Source organism: Nansenia antarctica (assembly GCF_963989245.1).
Source record: "Nansenia antarctica genome assembly, chromosome: 8".
Taxonomy (NCBI): Eukaryota; Metazoa; Chordata; class Actinopteri; order Argentiniformes; family Microstomatidae; genus Nansenia; species Nansenia antarctica.
Genome location: NC_137678.1, coordinates 48,557,882 through 48,577,617, shown reverse-complemented (window position 1 = coordinate 48,577,617; position 19,736 = coordinate 48,557,882). Strand labels below are relative to the sequence as shown.

The 19,736-nt window shown below is 44.3% G+C and overlaps 1 pseudogene across 1 annotated transcript; it reads right to left on the bottom strand.

Annotated features, from left to right (window-relative positions):
- Positions 1-534: 534 nt before the first annotated feature.
- Positions 535-18,216, bottom strand: LOC308164338 (putative ATP-dependent RNA helicase TDRD12; annotated as a pseudogene). Its single transcript has 15 exons — positions 18,211-18,216; positions 15,920-16,087; positions 15,464-15,617; positions 14,876-15,003; positions 14,151-14,342; positions 12,017-12,145; positions 11,289-11,406; positions 4,611-4,750; positions 3,066-3,280; positions 2,800-2,881; positions 2,437-2,615; positions 2,005-2,235; positions 1,521-1,596; positions 1,235-1,407; positions 535-1,036 (listed from the first exon to the last, which is right to left on the bottom strand). The product of its transcript is annotated as a putative ATP-dependent RNA helicase TDRD12 (transcript).
- Between the last annotated feature and the right edge of the window lie 1,520 nt (positions 18,217-19,736).

Genomic DNA, 19,736 nt, shown 5'->3' with positions numbered 1-19,736 from the left:
AAGACTGTTAAAATAACGCACAGCAGACAGGAAACAGAACTAAATTATTATTCGGCTCATAATTCATAAAAATTAAAAAATGGCGCAGTCCCCCAAAAAATAAAAAAGTGGCGCAGTCCCACTCTTACATTTAACTTCATTTCTACTGGATAGAGACAGTGGAGAGAGACAGTAACGAGGAGAGTAAGGAGGAGAGGGCATATCAGCTCTTTATTGGCTGGATTCGAATGCCAATATGGGCAGATGTGCACTGTAGGCCGTGGTGCGAGACCACTGGACCATCCAAGGCCACACAGAGGTGGTTTTAATCACATTATCACATGATTATTTAATCACATTAACAGGGCTGTATGGCTGCTCCAACCCATTAACATGGGCTGTATGGCTGCTCCAACTCATTAACATGGGCTGTATGGCTGCTCCAACCCATTAACATGGGCTGTATGGCTGCTCCAACCCATTAACATGGCAGCCAAAATGAAACTCACACGAGCCGCTGAGGTTGACGCAGCCAGTGAAATCGAGCCCTTAGTGTCAGTTTTTGACGCCCCTTCTCTCTGGGCAAGAAGAAGAAACAAACCTCAGTGTTTCAGTGGCGTTTTTCAGGTTGGCTATGAGGCTGTTCCACTGTTGCATCTTTGGTTGTGTTGCGACAGGTACTGGGGCCTCGCATGGCTCCGGGGAAGCCAGGACCTCTGTCAGGGCCTGGGCTGGTTCTGTCAGGACCTGGGGTGGGTCTGTCAGGACCTGGGTGGGTGGATCTGTCAGGACCTGGGATGGGTCTGTCAGGGCCTGGGTGGGTGGATCTGTCAGGACCTGGGGTGTGTCTGTCAGGACCTGGGTGGGTGAGTCTGTCAGGACCTGGGTGAGTGGGTCTGTTAGGGCCTGGGCTGGGTGTGTCAGGGCCTGGGTGGGTGGGTTTGTCAGGACCTCCTGGTGACAGTGCATGCTCTTTATGGCTGCTCTCATCCGGTGGGCCAGGGTCTCCTCGGCAGCCTGCATCCTGTCCTCCAGAGTCACCTCAGAGCCCTCCGGCCTAACATGACACACACACACACCCACACTATTAATGGGGAGCCAGTTAAGTGCTCTCAGCAACTATTGGGGAACTAGGTTGAGATTGAGAACGACAAATCTCTCTATCATATAGAAACGAAATGCCACGGGTCCCCTGACGTGTTAGGAGGTCATTAGGATGTCTGGTGTGTGTGGTGCTGGAAGCCTCATCGCTCACCCCAGGCTGTGAGTGACCTCCCCAGCGCCGGCGGGCACAGCCCCCCGGCAGAGCTCCTTCAGCAGGTCTAGGTGGTGCAGGTTGCTGGTGCCCATCCCTGTGTTCAGGATCTCGGCGTGGACGTTGTACTCGTTTATGGATATCTTCAGGCCTGGCAGACGGGTGGTTCTCACCTACAGACATGCCACACAAGGGTTAGGCTAGGAGTTCAGTTGACTTTGAAATGAAGTAGAGATAACTCTGGGTTATCAAGTTGCTATAGTGCTAAGTGTAATGTAAAGCCTACCATGGGATCAACAAAGACGGTGTTTCCCAGACACAGAACGACCTTGGCTTGGTGATGCAGGCCTTTGATCTTCTGACTGAGGAGAGATGGTGAGCCCAGAGTGGGTAAGTTACACCCTTGGAATGTCATTGTATGATGTTCTTCTACAGCAGGGGTAGCCAACACGGTGCCCGCGGGCACCTGGTCGCCCACAAGGCCAACGCTGAAGAATATAACAATGTTTGCGCGACTGTGCAGGCGCAATGCGAGAGAGTTTTTGCAGGGTGAGATGTCTGCAGATGAAAGTAAGCAAGTTGAAAGGTTAGCAAATATAATTGCTGAGTGTTCTGACAGAGAACGTTGGTTCAAATTGGTCGTTATTATTGTGACTAGAAAGTGTCTGATTATAGTTCCATGGTGTGAATAGTGTCAAAGAACTAGCAAGCTAGCTAGCTGGTCTGCTCATCTCCGTCTCTTTTGTACATAGATTTGCGAATCGTGATACTCGAGTCCTGTGACTGTACTGACCTTGGGGTTCCAGTCCACCTCAGCGTCGACGGGCTTGGCCCGGCACACAACCATCTCCACGGCCTGGGGAGGCAGGCTGTGGAACTGAGCAGGCAGCTGCAGCAGCTGGTGGGCCTTCGTCTCCTGCTCGCGCCCCTCGTCCAGGAACGCCACCGTCACGCTGGAGAACAGACACCCGGCCGCCTCTGGCACCGAGGTCACCCGCACTCTGACAGAGACGAACGTCAGAGCGGGGAGACGGTTAAGTCTCTCAGAGGAGCCGCCTCTTTGTTGTCTAAGCACAGAAACACACTCAAACGGGACTTCTCTCTGAGTCACCCGATTGTTGACATTGAGAACATCGTTTCATAGCTGAAATTTGTTCATTTGTATTCATGTTGGGTTTGGTGGGGGGGGGGGGGGTTCTGACCTATGATAGGCTTCTTCTTCTTGTACTCCATAGAGGCCTCCCTCTAGCACCTCCTTGGCATACAGCTTCTCCTTGGCGTAGTGAGAGACCATCTCTGCAGCCAGGCTCTCATAACAGTCGTCTTTGTTGCTCACAATGCGGCCATAGAGGGAAGCGGTCTTGATGTGCAAGGGCAAAACCTTGGATGACAAATAGGTAAAAAAGGGAAATATTGCGAGTGTACATACACAGATAAGCATGTTACAGTTAGAGGTTCATCTCATTGTGGAAGATAGACAAGCACCCACTACCACCCAAATAATATACTCTGAATGACATTTGGACCATAGTCAAAAATGTGGTGAATCATAAACTATGATTCACCACTATAGTTCCTGAGTCTTGATGAAGTGGGCGGTCCTGTTTAGGGCTGATGCTGTGTCGATAAGGACAAACACTACTGTCCCTGCAACAGAAAGAAAGTAATTAAGCATTACAGAATTCAGTTCCACTTCACCTTTCTTCAGACGCATACCTACGAGCAAAATAGCCAAATCCAGGGTTCAGCTAATTACAGTTGCATCTTAGCAGATTATTAATGTCAAATCAAGTACATTTTAGGTCAATCCGTCCATATTCTAAACACTGACTTGCAGAAGCCGAAGCTCTTGAGGTAGCTGCAGAAGGGCCTGTCAGTCTTCTGCTCCTCCTGGGCCTGCAGGACCCCCTGGGCGAAGTGGAGCAGCTCGGGGGGCAGCGATGCCTCGGTGCGCTTCAGGTAGCGCATGACCCCGATGACGTGACGGGCGTTCCTCTCAGACAGCAGGAGGACTGACTTCAGGGGGTGGGATGCACCCTTCTTGTCCTGTTGAAGAAAAGCCTTTGGTGAGTCCAGACAGCAATCTTGAGGTTGAGAAAGCATACCCAATACAATCATGGTGCTGGGAAATGGGGCACATTTCTCAGACGTTTGCAAAGCAACAGGTATAATACGCAAATTAAAAGACCTGTGAACTAGCGGGGCGCTAGTGAGTAGTGGATGGAGTAGACGTGCTTTCGAGAGCTCCTCTCCGTTCTGCCCTTATCTATGATGGGCCGTATCAACACGATCAAGATGGTATCGCCCCCTAGATTTTTTATATTTATTTCAGAATCTCCCAATCTTCCTCACTTCAGCATTTTTTAAGAAGTTGGACTCCATTATCTTTCCATTTGTTTGGGGATATAAAGCTCATCGCATAGCGAAAGCACATCTGCAAAAGGCCAAAACTGAGGGAGGATTAGGCCTTCCTGTATTTCGTAACTATTTCTGGGCAGCCAACGCTAGGGCTTTGTCTTACTGGCAATGGGGTTTCCCAGGTGAGGCCCATCTGTATCCACTGACCATCTGAGCGAAGCCTGGTCCTTAATATCGAGGTGACTGACGACAAACAAGGTTTAGCTAGAATCCAATCTTGATCAATTAATGTCAGGTACAAATTGATCCAATTCAAAGTCATCCATAGACTCCACTATTCAAAGACATTACACCGAATTTATCCATCGGTTTCTCCACTGTGTGACAGATGCAAAAATGCAGATGGGTCTCTAGCGCATCTTTTCTGTCTCGGTCCTCATTTGCAAAAAATCTGGTGGTTTTCCAGGGTCTATGGAAGGGACATTCCCCCTGATCCTGAACTGGCACTCTTTGGATGTTCAGAGACTGCTTCCAACTATACGGCTGAGGAACGGTCGGAATGAATGACTGGTATTGTTGCTGCTAAGAATATTATTCTATTGGATTGGAAATCACCTCCACCTCCCTGCTTCCAGAAATGGCTCTACGGATTAATCAGTATCATGCAGATGGAGAGAATACGCTTCTACAACTCTAAAGTTCCCAATAGATATTTGAACATATGGGGTCCAATTATTGACTCTCAAAGTGTATTCAAATGTTTGATTATATCCTGTAGTGATGCAAGCCTGTACACTTTTTTATTTTTACTTTTACATTTTACTCTTTACTTGTACCCTTGTAATACCTGACGATGTTGCATTTTGGGAATTGCTTTGAACCAAATCATACTAGACATGTATGCCTGGCAGTTTGTTGTTTGTTAGTTCGTTTGTTTGTTTGTCTTGTGTATAAAATAAAATGACCTGTGAACTCAGTATGCTTGTGAAAGGAGTGGAGGGTAGCTGGTCTGTCCTACCTTGTCAGAGAGGTTCTGGAAGTTGTCAGACATGCAGAACAGACGGCTGCCAAACAGTTTAGGGGAGCTTGGGAAGCCGTAATGCACGACACACGTAGCATCCCTGATGCCCAGGGCCTTCAGACACTCATTGGTGGTGACTGGAATACAGGGGAAATACAGGGAGACATTTGTTGACATTTGTCCTGACTACTGGCGTTTAAGTTCAGAAGTATGTCTTTATTTGCTGTCTGAAGAATCTTGACAGCTTCAGTATGCGCTGTGGAGTTCCTGTGCTCATGGATCTTTTTCCGCAGTGATGAAAGCTGTACTTCCCTTGAATTACCACTTGGGGCTATCTTTCCCTCAGCCCACTGAGTAGCTATGTTGACCCCACGGGATGCCATGACACCCAGATCTTTTACATCATGGCATGGGCTACAGCCTAGCCTTCCATTTTCAGCATGCAGCCATTCATTTTTCTCCTTGCACTGTTTATACTGTTCTTCTTTCCATACATTAGGGTAAGCAGTAGGAGGGCTAGCAGCATCGCCTGTTCTTTCTTCTGAGTAGGGAGAGGGACCTGCTGCTTCTTGTTGAGTCTCCTCTTCCTCCCTCTGGCCTTCAACTGTTTTAAATTAGAATAACATTTACAACTAAATTCATCAAAAGACAGTCAAACAGTCTCTGTCTTTGAATTGTCAGAACAGTGGGCAGATACATTAATGAACAGATTATTAGTAAAATAAAATATCTCAAAATGTATCCTACAATGTGTAGGATACATACAAAATGTTGTACTGTATGCACACAGACTGTGTTCTGAGTAAGCCACTGTCTAGTTTGCTAGTAAGCTAACTTCATGTCCATTCTCTGGTAAGTTAGCATCATCACCTGTGTTTGCATCTGAGGGTGGGTTTTCATTTTGCAGAGGTTCTGCCTCCCCCCTCTGGCCCTCAATTTGCTCTCTCCTTCTAACTTTAGCCACATTATCTGCTTCTTTATCTCTCTCCTTTCTCTTAAACATTTGAATTATTGTTCGTTGCATGTTTCTTCTCCTCAGGCCCGTCACTATGGTGACGCCCACTCACGTGCGATTATGGCCCATTAGTCTGGAACGCACGTCGAACGTTCGAACGATTAGATTTTGATGGGCCGTTGATGGCCCGGTAAGATTTGTACACGATTTGGCATGACAGCGCCCCCCCCAACTGGCGACCAGATATAACAAAATAATATATATATATATCATAATAATAATAATAATTATTATTATTAATCTTCTATATTTTATATTAAATGAAGACATAAAAATTGAGAAACAATAGTGTGTTTTTCATTTTGTTGGAAGGGATTCTAGTGACCAATCATTTGAAAAGAAGTTGAAATATTGCACGTTACTGCTTGAATATTAGGGCTACTACTAGCCTTGCTAGCCCCCCTACGGCTACTGTTCCTGTTGGATTAGTGGTGGAGCTGTCATGCCAAAACCTGGCAGCTGCCAAATCCTGGCAGGGCCATCAACGGCCTAATCGTTCGAACGCTCTTGCTAATCGTTTGCTAATCGTTCGAACGTTCGACGTGCGTTCCAGACTAGGGCCAAAATCTGACCGCCTGTGACGTCTTTCTACTGCGCTTTGTTTACTACCGCAGCTGATTAATGTGTGTATCTTAAACTGCGAAGACAATTGTAATCTTCTTGCACTTGAATAGCATTAAGGTTGATGCAGGCTTACTAGTCAGCTATATCATATATAACATTTTATATGAAAACACCCGCTAGCATGCTAATTTCACACGTAATTCGCTCTGAGAATGAGAGCTTTATTGAATTGGTATGATTGTATACACGGCATGACTTTTCATACACCTAAACCAGTAGTAAGGCACATGAATTGGGCATGAACATCACCGTAGGACCGGAACACCTAATCTTACAAGACTGTTAAAATAACGCACAGCAGACAGGAAACAGAACTAAATTATTATTCGGCTCATAATTCATAAAAATAAAAAAATGGCGCAGTCCCCCAAAAAAAAAAAAAGTGGCGCAGTCCCACTCTTACATTTAACTTCATTTCTACTGGATAGAGACAGTGGAGAGAGACAGTAACGAGGAGAGTAAGGAGGAGAGGGCATATCAGCTCTTTATTGGCTGGATTCGAATGCCAATATGGGCAGATGTGCACTGTAGGCCGTGGTGCGAGACCACTGGACCATCCAAGGCCACACAGAGGTGGTTTTAATCACATTATCACATGATTATTTAATCACATTAACAGGGCTGTATGGCTGCTCCAACCCATTAACATGGGCTGTATGGCTGCTCCAACCCATTAACATGGGCTGTATGGCTGCTCCAACCCATTAACATGGGCTGTATGGCTGCTCCAACCCATTAACATGGCAGCCGAAATGAAACTCACACGAGCCGCTGAGGTTGACGCAGCCAGTGAAATCGAGCCCTTAGTGTCAGTTTTTGACGCCCCTTCTCTCTGGGCAAGAAGAAGAAACAAACCTCAGTGTTTCAGTGGCGTTTTTCAGGTTGGCTATGAGGCTGTTCCACTGTTGCATCTTTGGTTGTGTTGCGACAGGTACTGGGGCCTCGCATGGCTCCGGGGAAGCCAGGACCTCTGTCAGGGCCTGGGCTGGTTCTGTCAGGACCTGGGGTGGGTCTGTCAGGACCTGGGTGGGTGGATCTGTCAGGACCTGGGATGGGTCTGTTAGGGCCTGGGCTGGGTGTGTCAGGGCCTGGGTGGGTGGGTTTGTCAGGACCTCCTGGTGACAGTGCATGCTCTTTATGGCTGCTCTCATCCGGTGGGCCAGGGTCTCCTCGGCAGCCTGCATCCTGTCCTCCAGAGTCACCTCAGAGCCCTCCGGCCTAACATGACACACACACACACCCACACCCACACTATTAATGGGGAGCCAGTTAAGTGCTCTCAGCAACTATTGGGGAACTAGGTTGAGATTGAGAACGACAAATCTCTCTATCATATAGAAACGAAATGCCACGGGTCCCCTGACGTGTTAGGAGGTCATTAGGATGTCTGGTGTGTGTGGTGCTGGAAGCCTCATCGCTCACCCCAGGCTGTGAGTGACCTCCCCAGCGCCGGCGGGCACAGCCCCCCGGCAGAGCTCCTTCAGCAGGTCTAGGTGGTGCAGGTTGCTGGTGCCCATCCCCGTGTTCAGGATCTCGGCGTGGACGTTGTACTCGTTTTTGGATATCTTCAGGCCTGGCAGACGGGTGGTTCTCACCTACAGACATGCCACACAAGGGTTAGGCTAGGAGTTCAGTTGACTTTGAAATGAATTAGAGATAACTCTGGGTTATCAAGTTGCTATAGTGCTAAGTGTAATGTAAAGCCTACCATGGGATCCACAAAGACGGTGTTTCCCAGACACAGAACGACCTTGGCTTGGTGATGCAGGCCTTTGATCTTCTGACTGAGGAGAGATGGTGAGCCCAGAGTGGGTAAGTTACACCCTTGGAATGTCATTGTATGATGTTCTTCTACAGCAGGGGTAGCCAACACGGTGCCCGCGGGCACCTGGTCGCCCACAAGGCCAACGCTGAAGAATATAACAATGTTTGCGCGACTGTGCAGGCGCAATGCGAGAGAGTTTTTGCAGGGTGAGATGTCTGCAGATGAAAGTAAGCACGTTGAAAGGTTAGCAAATATAATTGCTGAGTGTTCTGACAGAGAACGTTGGTTCAAATTGGTCGTTATTATTGTGACTAGAAAGTGTCTGATTATAGTTCCATGGTGTGAATAGTGTCAAAGAACTAGCAAGCTAGCTAGCTGGTCTGCTCATCTCCGTCTCTTTTGTACATAGATTTGCGAATCGTGATACTCGAGTCCTGTGACTGTACTGACCTTGGGGTTCCAGTCCACCTCAGCGTCGACGGGCTTGGCCCGGCACACAACCATCTCCACGGCCTGGGGAGGCAGGCTGTGGAACTGAGCAGGCAGCTGCAGCAGCTGGTGGGCCTTCGTCTCCTGCTCGCGCCCCTCGTCCAGGAACGCCACCGTCACGCTGGAGAACAGACACCCGGCCGCCTCTGGCACCGAGGTCACCCGCACTCTGACAGAGACGAACGTCAGAGCGGGGAGACGGTTAAGTCTCTCAGAGGAGCCGCCTCTTTGTTGTCTAAGCACAGAAACACACTCAAACGGGACTTCTCTCTGAGTCACCCGATTGTTGACATTGAGAACATCGTTTCATAGCTGAAATTTGTTCATTTGTATTCATGTTGGGTTTGGTGGGGGGGGGGGGTTCTGACCTATGATAGGCTTCTTCTTCTTGTACTCCAGAGAGGCCTCCCTCTAGCACCTCCTTGGCATACAGCTTCTCCTTGGCGTAGTGAGAGACCATCTCTGCAGCCAGGCTCTCATAACAGTCGTCTTTGTTGCTCACAATGCGGCCATAGAGGGAAGCGGTCTTGATGTGCAAGGGCAAAACCTTGGATGACAAATAGGTAAAAAAGGGAAATATTGCGAGTGTACATACACAGATAAGCATGTTACAGTTAGAGGTTCATCTCATTGTGGAAGATAGACAAGCACCCACTACCACCCAAATAATATACTCTGAATGACATTTGGACCATAGTCAAAAATGTGGTGAATCATAAACTATGATTCACCACTATAGTTCCTGAGTCTTGATGAAGTGGGCGGTCCTGTTTAGGGCTGATGCTGTGTCGATAAGGACAAACACTACTGTCCCTGCAACAGAAAGAAAGTAATTAAGCATTACAGAATTCAGTTCCACTTCACCTTTCTTCAGACGCATACCTACGAGCAAAATAGCCAAATCCAGGGTTCAGCTAATTACAGTTGCATCTTAGCAGATTATTAATGTCAAATCAAGTACATTTTAGGTCAATCCGTCCATATTCTAAACACTGACTTGCAGAAGCCGAAGCTCTTGAGGTAGCTGCAGAAGGGCCTGTCAGTCTTCTGCTCCTCCTGGGCCTGCAGGACCCCCTGGGCGAAGTGGAGCAGCTCGGGGGGCAGCGATGCCTCGGTGCGCTTCAGGTAGCGCATGACCCCGATGACGTGACGGGCGTTCCTCTCAGACAGCAGGAGGACTGACTTCAGGGGGTGGGATGCACCCTTCTTGTCCTGTTGAAGAAAAGCCTTTGGTGAGTCCAGACAGCAATCTTGAGGTTGAGAAAGCATACCCAATACAATCATGGTGCTGGGAAATGGGGCACATTTCTCAGACGTTTGCAAAGCAACAGGTATAATACGCAAATTAAAAGACCTGTGAACTAGCGGGGCGCTAGTGAGTAGTGGATGGAGTAGACGTGCTTTCGAGAGCTCCTCTCCGTTCTGCCCTTATCTATGATGGGCCGTATCAACACGATCAAGATGGTATCGCCCCCTAGATTTTTTATATTTATTTCAGAATCTCCCAATCTTCCTCACTTCAGCATTTTTTAAGAAGTTGGACTCCATTATCTTTCCATTTGTTTGGGGATATAAAGCTCATCGCATAGCGAAAGCACATCTGCAAAAGGCCAAAACTGAGGGAGGATTAGGCCTTCCTGTATTTCGTAACTATTTCTGGGCAGCCAACGCTAGGGCTTTGTCTTACTGGCAATGGGGTTTCCCAGGTGAGGCCCATCTGTATCCACTGACCATCTGAGCGAAGCCTGGTCCTTAATATCGAGGTGACTGACGACAAACAAGGTTTAGCTAGAATCCAATCTTGATCAATTAATGTCAGGTACAAATTGATCCAATTCAAAGTCATCCATAGACTCCACTATTCAAAGACATTACACCGAATTTATCCATCGGTTTCTCCACTGTGTGACAGATGCAAAAATGCAGATGGGTCTCTAGCGCATCTTTTCTGTCTCGGTCCTCATTTGCAAAAAATCTGGTGGTTTTCCAGGGTCTATGGAAGGGACATTCCCCCTGATCCTGAACTGGCACTCTTTGGATGTTCAGAGACTGCTTCCAACTATACGGCTGAGGAACGGTCGGAATGAATGACTGGTATTGTTGCTGCTAAGAATATTATTCTATTGGATTGGAAATCACCTCCACCTCCCTGCTTCCAGAAATGGCTCTACGGATTAATCAGTATCATGCAGATGGAGAGAATACGCTTCTACAACTCTAAAGTTCCCAATAGATATTTGAACATATGGGGTCCAATTATTGACTCTCAAAGTGTATTCAAATGTTTGATTATATCCTGTAGTGATGCAAGCCTGTACACTTTTTTATTTTTACTTTTACATTTTACTCTTTACTTGTACCCTTGTAATACCTGACGATGTTGCATTTTGGGAATTGCTTTGAACCAAATCATACTAGACATGTATGCCTGGCAGTTTGTTGTTTGTTAGTTCGTTTGTTTGTTTGTCTTGTGTATAAAATAAAATGACCTGTGAACTCAGTATGCTTGTGAAAGGAGTGGAGGGTAGCTGGTCTGTCCTACCTTGTCAGAGAGGTTCTGGAAGTTGTCAGACATGCAGAACAGACGGCTGCCAAACAGTTTAGGGGAGCTTGGGAAGCCGTAATGCACGACACACGTAGCATCCCTGATGCCCAGGGCCTTCAGACACTCATTGGTGGTGACTGGAATACAGGGGAAATACAGGGAGACATTTGTTGAATGTTATCAATAATATGAAATTGACAAGATTTAAATGTCAAATAATTAATTGATTTAATTTACCCAGAATGACATGAGTGCCAAGTCCAATGTCCTTCCTCCACTGCTCAATCACAAAGTCAAACTGGTATGTTAAACCCTCATGAGCTTTCAGGGAGAATGCAGATGTGCTGGTCACACCCTGAATGACAGACACAAGGAGGGAAGATCAAATAGATGTAGTTAAAAACATGTATTAATGTTTGGTGACAGTGTTATGTAGGAGAAATTGTCCAATAGAGTTATTCTGTGATATTGTTATTATTTTATACTACAGTTGTATGAGTCGAGAAATGACCAAATGTGACAATATGAAAAATCCAATAAAATACAGATTATATAAAAATAAAAAAAACATGTATTAATTAATGACCAATTATTATTTATGTATTTATTATACTTCTACAGTACTTTTTCTCCAAGATAGTGATTTATATTTTGCATGACAAGATACACGTTTACAAAGGTAAATGCTAAACTAAAATGGCACAAACTAATTGTTACAATATTCAGGAGACGTGTAGACATCGGCACAGTGAGCAGACATACGAAATGGCACAACAATCACTGGTCAAATGGCTGAAAAAAATGCCTTTTCAATGGTAGGCATAACAAAGCCATAACTAGGCAACTGGTGATACATCAATAACAACAATGGTCTTTTGGTTCTTCCACTACCCCTGCAAAAGACAGTCTCCCAATATAAGGTTGCAAAAATGAAAAAAACCTCTTCACACAGGAGAGTGTTGTACCTTAAAGACATGCTCGACCTCCTCTGCAGAGTTAGCGATAATGAGGGTCTTCTGGACCACCTCAGGGTTGAAGTCTAACGAACCAAGCAGCACTGAGATCTTTGTGCATTCCAGACACAACAGGATCATCTGTGGGGAGAAAGATGAGGGAAACATAATCTCAAGTGATTGAAGACTGTAAGATTTAACCAGGAATAGCAGATTTTTGGGGGGATCTGTACACCAATTGATTATGCCAAATAAAGTTTGTTTATGACAACACTAGGACACATGGGGTTTGATAGTTGTACCCAACTGTCTTGTGGAGACCCTCTACCCCCATAACCCTTTGATACCAGGACCCAGTTTGCCTTGCATGAAATGAAACTGTGATTAGGACTTCCCAAGGGATAACATGTCTGTCTTTTTTGTACAGATATAGGCAGTTAATACCCACATGTGTTTTAATTCAGCCTTTGAGCCACAAAAACATTATTTTACACGAAGGCCTAAGCATAAATGTGTGATTTATAGTCCTTAACACCCGATGTTGCGCATAGGCAACATTAGCATTTCAAGTTGTTATACCTTTGACAAAACATTTAAATAATAAAAAATGTATACGGGCAACTCTATGAGCATTTTGCATCCATTGAATTTCACAAACGCACTCTTTTGTGTTTACAGACTTGCGATGTCCACCATTTTTCAGAGAAAACTTGATGTAATCATAACAATCGGCCACAAAAAGGTGGTATAACATTTTATTAGGATCTCTTGCTCAAGAAAATAATTTACTTTTGTGAATTGATCGTGTACAGACATGTCATCAAGTGTTTAAAGTAGGGCTGTCAATGTTAACGTGTTAACACTCCCGATTAATCCGTAAACTTTAGAAAAATGTAACGCAAATTAATCATACTTCATATTACCAAATTCTACTAAGATGCGTAGCATCGATCCTGCTACCTCGCGCATGCTAAGCGAGCGCTCTACCATTCCTCTCACAAGGCCAAAGTGATCTCAAGAGCAAAAGGTATACTTTAACCTGTGTCCTTCTTAGTTTATGTAGGAGCTATAAAAGTATACTGTATTCTGTGATAGCAATTCGAGAATGAAAATAACAGTGATGGGTTTGAAGAAAAAAACTGTCTGAAAGCAAGAAGCAGACTTCTTCTAGTCTTCGGAGACTACGTCTCCGCTTGCTGAAGTACTAAAAGTCGGAACAGCGCCACAAAACGAACTAGTGGTCGAAGACATAAGAGTTTCAGAGTAACTCTTCCCGACTCCGGGGGTCCCTGGTTCGAGACCGGACGGGAACAACGTTTTTTCCTTTCACCTCTGAGGCGGAGCAGTTACTTACGATAGGGCTTGAGTCAACCGACTAGAATTCAGGCGAGAACAGACGGGTGCAGTCTGAGGTTTGGCAGTTAAGTGCAATTCTGACTGCATAGCTTGAGACTCTTTTACTCTGCACATTTAAGAGATTCTAATCTTATTTAGAAATCATCAAAACTAAGAAATGTTATAATAAAGTAAAACAAATAACAGATTCCTCTAACCAGTATGCCATGCAGTTGTTTTTGTTTTATGCTTTATCTCCCCCAAAAAATACAAGTAAATACTAGTATTTTAAACATGTGATTAATCACAGCCTATTATTGTGATTAACTTGATTAAAATGTTTAATCGATTGACAGCATTAGTTTAAAGACATGGTTGCCTATACAGGGTATATACAGGAATCTTGAGGTTAATTTCAATACCTTTCTAAGACTTTTTAAAGACCGTGTCAATATCCAGACCTCACCGCCACTTGGAGCTGTAACCGTTTACATCAGTGACACCTTTAACTTAACAGTTTTAGTTGTAATAGACACTAGACCACTATCATACAACACCATTTCCGGTTCATCTTTGTTTTTTAATAGAACTAATAAATTCCCAAACTTTTACTAAAAGTTTTTAGGACTCAACTCTTTGGACAGAGTCTAATTCAGAAAAATATCTACAAGATTCAAGACCTCATAAAATCGTGATAAGACTTAATACTTATTAAGGGTCTTGATTTTCCCCAAATTGATTTATCAACTTTTAATACTTTTCAAGACACCGCGGATACCCTGCTATATGCAACCTCAAAGGTTAAGCTGACCTGGTGCACGTTGCCGTAAAGTGCTGCCTCCTCGGTCACTGTGATGATGATGCAGGGGTTGATCATGTGGTCTGCCAGGAGCCCCACCATCTAGCTGCTCCAGCGTTTGCCCACGGCGATGATCTGCCTGGGGCAGGAAGCCCGCTCGCTTCTGTCGGTCACCTTCTGGAAGTGCTGCAGAATGGTGGCCATCTGAGAAGGAACAATGCAGTCAGAGAACACTCATAGGGAGATGGTGTTGGCAAGGCTAGTTTACTTGTACAGCACATTTCAACAGGGGCAATTCAAATAACTTTTCATATAGCATTAAAAAATACAGAACAAGAAGGAAAATAAATAGATACACATTTAACTATATAATAAGACAATGAATAAAAAGATATAGATAAGTGTTATTACTGCAACTGTAATCAAGCACTGCTTTTTGGTTATCTGGTATTGCCTTCAGACATTTTGAACCTGCTGGTTATTTTAGGCTTCAGTCATAAGCATAAAATGCCCTTCAAAAGGTACATAGAACATAATTGAATTAATGATTATGTTAATTGTAGTTATTGATCAATAGGAAAAATATATCATATATAATGATAACGTTTTTTGGGCATATCGCCCTGCCCTAGTTGACAGACAGTCCTCCACTGCATCAGGCGGTTGTTCCTCTTTAACTTAGTGAACTCCATTCTAAACATCATAAAATCATCTCTCTCTCTCTCTCTCTCTCTGACCTCGTCTGGGGCCTGTGAGTAGAGCAGATCCACCTCGTCCAGCACCAAGTGACACAGCCGCAGGAACATAAAGCAGTGGAAGGCCATCAGACGCACCAGGCTGAAGGGAGTGGTCACAACCATCTGGCCTGGAGACAGAAGGGTTAGGGAATGAGGGAATGACATATTCAAATATCCAACAATATACTATACAGTCAATTGTTGGAATTAGGTATTTTTGCTCTAGACCCAGGGTGCCCAATCTTTTTTGAACCAAGATCTACTTTTCAAGTAGCCACACACACACACACACACACACACACACACACACACACACACACACACTTCCCAGCCTGCATAGTAAACGCACAGGGGTTAATTGCCTTGCCACATGCAAGCGCCCTCCTGACCTTCCTATTGCAAGCCGGCCTCTCTAACCTCTAGGCTACCTCTCTAACCTCTAGGCTACCGGCCTCTCTAACCTCTAGGCTACCGTCACCCCCACCGCCGCCCCCCCCCAATGTTGTAATTCAACCCCCCCCCCCCAAAACAATTTCTATGACTTCAACTAGAGCAAGTCTAATAGAGCCCCCGAGACAGTAGGCTTACAGTTCTTCTGGATCTTGATCGTCTTGGCTTCGTCCTTCCCTAGTCCCACCAGTGCAATCATGGGGTGAAGGGACTGGGCAGTCTGGCATTCCTCCAGCCGGTCAAACACAGTCTGGGCCTTCTCCCACCCCGGGCACAGGATCACTGCTATGGGCTGGGGGGGGGGACACCAGACGACAACAACAACAACACATGGGTATCTTCACTCACCACTTGATCGTTTTACTATGGATTTGTAGTAGTCCAGAAAACCACATCTAAAAATCAGCCTTCTGATAGCATGGAAAGTACTGGAGTTGGAACAATATTGTTCTATTGTACATATTTTAGCTAGTTTTAGGCTAGTCTGTTAATAACACAGACACTCCTACATTGACACTATGGAGACAGGCTTGAGCTTCCATCCTCCAGTCTGGTGTGTGTGTGTGTGTATGCGTGTGTGTGTGCTGGGCTCACCCCGGTGTGTGAGGAGAGGGTGCTGTAGCCTGAGGACAGCTGCATGTGAGCCAGTAACGGGGGGAGGTAGGTGAGGGGCTCGTCTGCGCTGCGGGAGATGAGGACCGTGTCACAGCCCCAATAGCTTTCAGCCACCGACGGCCTAGTGAACTTCTGTCTCACTAGGATCTGGAGAGAACACATATGACACATTCTAATGCTTTGGTCCTCATGTCGGGATCCGATGTAATGATCTGACTTTTCTTTCGAAAAATGTGAATACATTTCCGCGTTATTGAAAATCAATGACACACACGTCGCTAGTCAACTAACACAGCTTGTTTTGTGAGCCTGCTAACAATGTAAAGTAGTGTTATAGTTAACTAGATAGCAGTGGAAATTACTCACCGGCAATCCATTGCCTTGCAGTATTTTGGCTTGACTAGCGAGTTTGTGTTGTGATTCTCAACAACGTTGAAATGTAGTGTTTCAAAAGAAAAGTCCGAACACTTTGATTGGTTGCCGACATGCGGACCAATGATCAGACTGTGTCACATATATTATACACATTCGTCACCACAACATCTGACTTAGACAACTGACAATCAATGAATGTGATTTCACATCTTCCAGATCACATGTAGAAACCCTCATTCAATATTTTTATTAATATCAAATTGTTACAGCCGTAGTGTGTTGCAGGGCTTAAAGTGGGAAAAAATCCTGTGCCTGAAACTTTTTCTTGGGGAGGGGGGTCACAGTTTGAGATATTGGGAGAGCGGGTACAGAAGACAGCTTCTTTTCTCAATGTTTAAATGCAATAATACTATTTTATAGTCAATACAAAATATATGTCTCAATGTTAAAATGCATTAATACTGTTTTATACTCAATACAAAATAAAATAATATATTTAGATGTCTTTAAAAGAACAAACTGATTAAATCACTTAAGGCCAAACTGATTGCATCACTTATCAAGCCACTATCACTATAACAATAGATCAATAGATCTACATCAAGTAGAATACTGATGACTAGTGACCAGTCAAGACCATTGGACTCCAGGATATCTTTGAGCTCCTGCATGAGGGCTGACGAGTTGGCGATGTTTACTTTCCTGCTGACTAGGTGTTGTGTTGTTACTTTGGCCAGATCCTAAAAAAATCGAACAAGGACATTGAGGATTTTGTCCATGTTAAGATTAGTAGCTTTGTCGATATTAATTGAAAACGTTGCTTTTTTAAGCTTTTCACACAGCCGTTTTTTCAATTCCGGGACAAAGGCCATGTGTGTTTAAATAGCTGGCGTGCTGATTGGAAACGGACAGCTTTGTCAGTGCATTTTTGTCTTCTGATAGCTTCTTGCACAAATCGACGAGTGGCTGAGCCATTGTGAAAGACAGATCATGTTCAGCTATAAACGCGCACACTCGGATCTTTTGCTCGCAAACACGGTCGGCCATTGAAGATGAAGTGGTAGGCTACCTGTAGCCGTCGCTCCCGGCAAGGTTGTTGTATGAGCAAGGTTTAAGAAACTTGGCTTCCATTTTAATAGACTCTTACTAAAGTTAGCGAGATAGCGGGCTGCTAAAAGCGAACGTCTCTACAAGCTAAAGGCCAATACACACAGCGTGCAATTTTTGTTGCACCACAACATTCGATTTTGAAGTTTGAATGGAAGTCTATGAGAAAATCTCATCCCAACGCATACGGCCCCGATTTTAATCGCACAGCGAAAATTCGATTCCATTCGTGGATGAATGGGACAAAGCACACGGCGTGCAAGTTTTGTCACACTGTCAAATTTTGCAAATTTTGTAAAAGTTTGTGGTGCGACGGATTATTGCATCACAATGGGACAATTGGGAAAACTTCAACTGGTCTATCTAAATTAATTGAGTCACTCATAACGGGGAGAGAGACCACTGGAGCTAGCATCAAAACACTAGTCTATTAGGGTACTGTACTGTTATAAACTGTTTAATAACAGCTTCCAATACAAACGGAACCAAATTAATTGTAACAGTTGTTTGTTTCTACCTGGCCCTGGCTAACAAACAAAGAGGTGGCTAGCTGGCTAGCTAACATTTCGGAGCTAGCATCAAAACACTAGTCTATTACATTACTGTACTCTTATAAACTGTTTAATAACAGTTTCCAATACAAACGGAACCAAATTAATTGTAACAGTAGTTTGAAAAACATTAGTGTAACATACATAATACATACATGCAATTTCAAAGTACAAATATAGTGTTGTCAGGGCTTGACATTAAGCTTTTTCAGTGAATTTATCTATAACTTTGCATACCTGCATTCTTATGAATATGTTGGTTTTGTTTTTGATGAAATACGTGCTTTAGGGAGGGTATTAAGTTATTTAACATGATGGCATGTATTACATGTGAATAAAATATTACTAAAAAAGTATTATCATTGTTGTTATTTGTATTTTGTACTGTGCAGCCAAAAAGGCTATCGTAAATCTTTTAGCAAGTAACGTTATTTATACTTATAATATATACTATACTACAGGTGCTGGTCATATAATTAGAATATCATCAAAAAGTTGATTTATTTCAGTAATTCCATTCAAAAAGTGAAACTTGTATAATGTATACTGTATATATTATATTAGTTTACTCAAAGATCTACGATAGCACGGGGTTGCCAGATTTCTAATCTAGCACGACTGAATGACCAGCCAAATTGTACACACGTTGTATAGACACTGTCCACTGAAAACCGGACATCTGGCAACCCAAAATTAATATTTACTCTACTGTACGTGTATGTAATTTACCGGTAACCTGAATGGATGAAATGGATGACGAAAAGCTCATAACTTGTCAACCAGTCAACCTGACATCTTCAATTGTGGATGGAGCAATCATCTATTTTAACGGTTTGACAGTCAAGGGCAATATATGAACATCACCATCAGCCAGCCACTACACCTAGCCCACAGCTGCCACTATACACATTACTAGATCTACGAATTACTGCATGCATGATTTATTTCCGTGTCATGCCACATAGCTACACGGCACATCTCACATACAAGACGCCTATATTACATAATAATAACAATCGAGCATGTAGGCACAATATTGTAGCGCGAACGCAGGAACATTCGCTGCCGTGTAGTGGTGAGCACCCGGTCTTGCTGATCGCCCCTTGTAGTGGAGTTGTGTGGTGTCCTATGGCCTCGTGTCGGCCCGTATGGTTATGCTGTGGCTCGATATGAGCGTGCTTCTATGTGTGGCTTTATGAGCGTGCTGTGGCTCCAATAGAGCGTGCCTTTTTTGTACACTGTTTGTAATGGTAATTAGGGAAACCAGCTCTAACTTATTGAACTATGCCGTCCTCCGAATCTATGTCCGGCTGATCATCGCCCATAATAATAAAGTGGCTTTTATAATACACCTTTCTGGCTGTGTGTTTTGTGCGCTCCCTCTCCTGACATTTTACCAATACCCCTAAATCAGGGGACCCACATATTTTATCACAATATGTCCAGTTGTATCTTGTAGAAATTGTGGAAGCAAGGCAAGCAATATTGGTAGAGCCTATTGTAATCAGCCTGCCTGGTCCGACTACGTAACAATAAAGTAACAATTGAGAATGGAATGTTGTGGTGCAACAAAATTGCATCGCACGCCGTGTGCATTGGGATGAGATTCTTTATGATTTTCTCATAGACTTCAATGGTGTGAGTTGAAAATGGAATTTTGCGGTGCAACAAAATCGTATCGCACGCCGTGTGCATTGCAATCGAATGTTGTGGTGCAACAAAAATTGCACGCCGTGTGCATTGGCCTTAACATTACACTCATT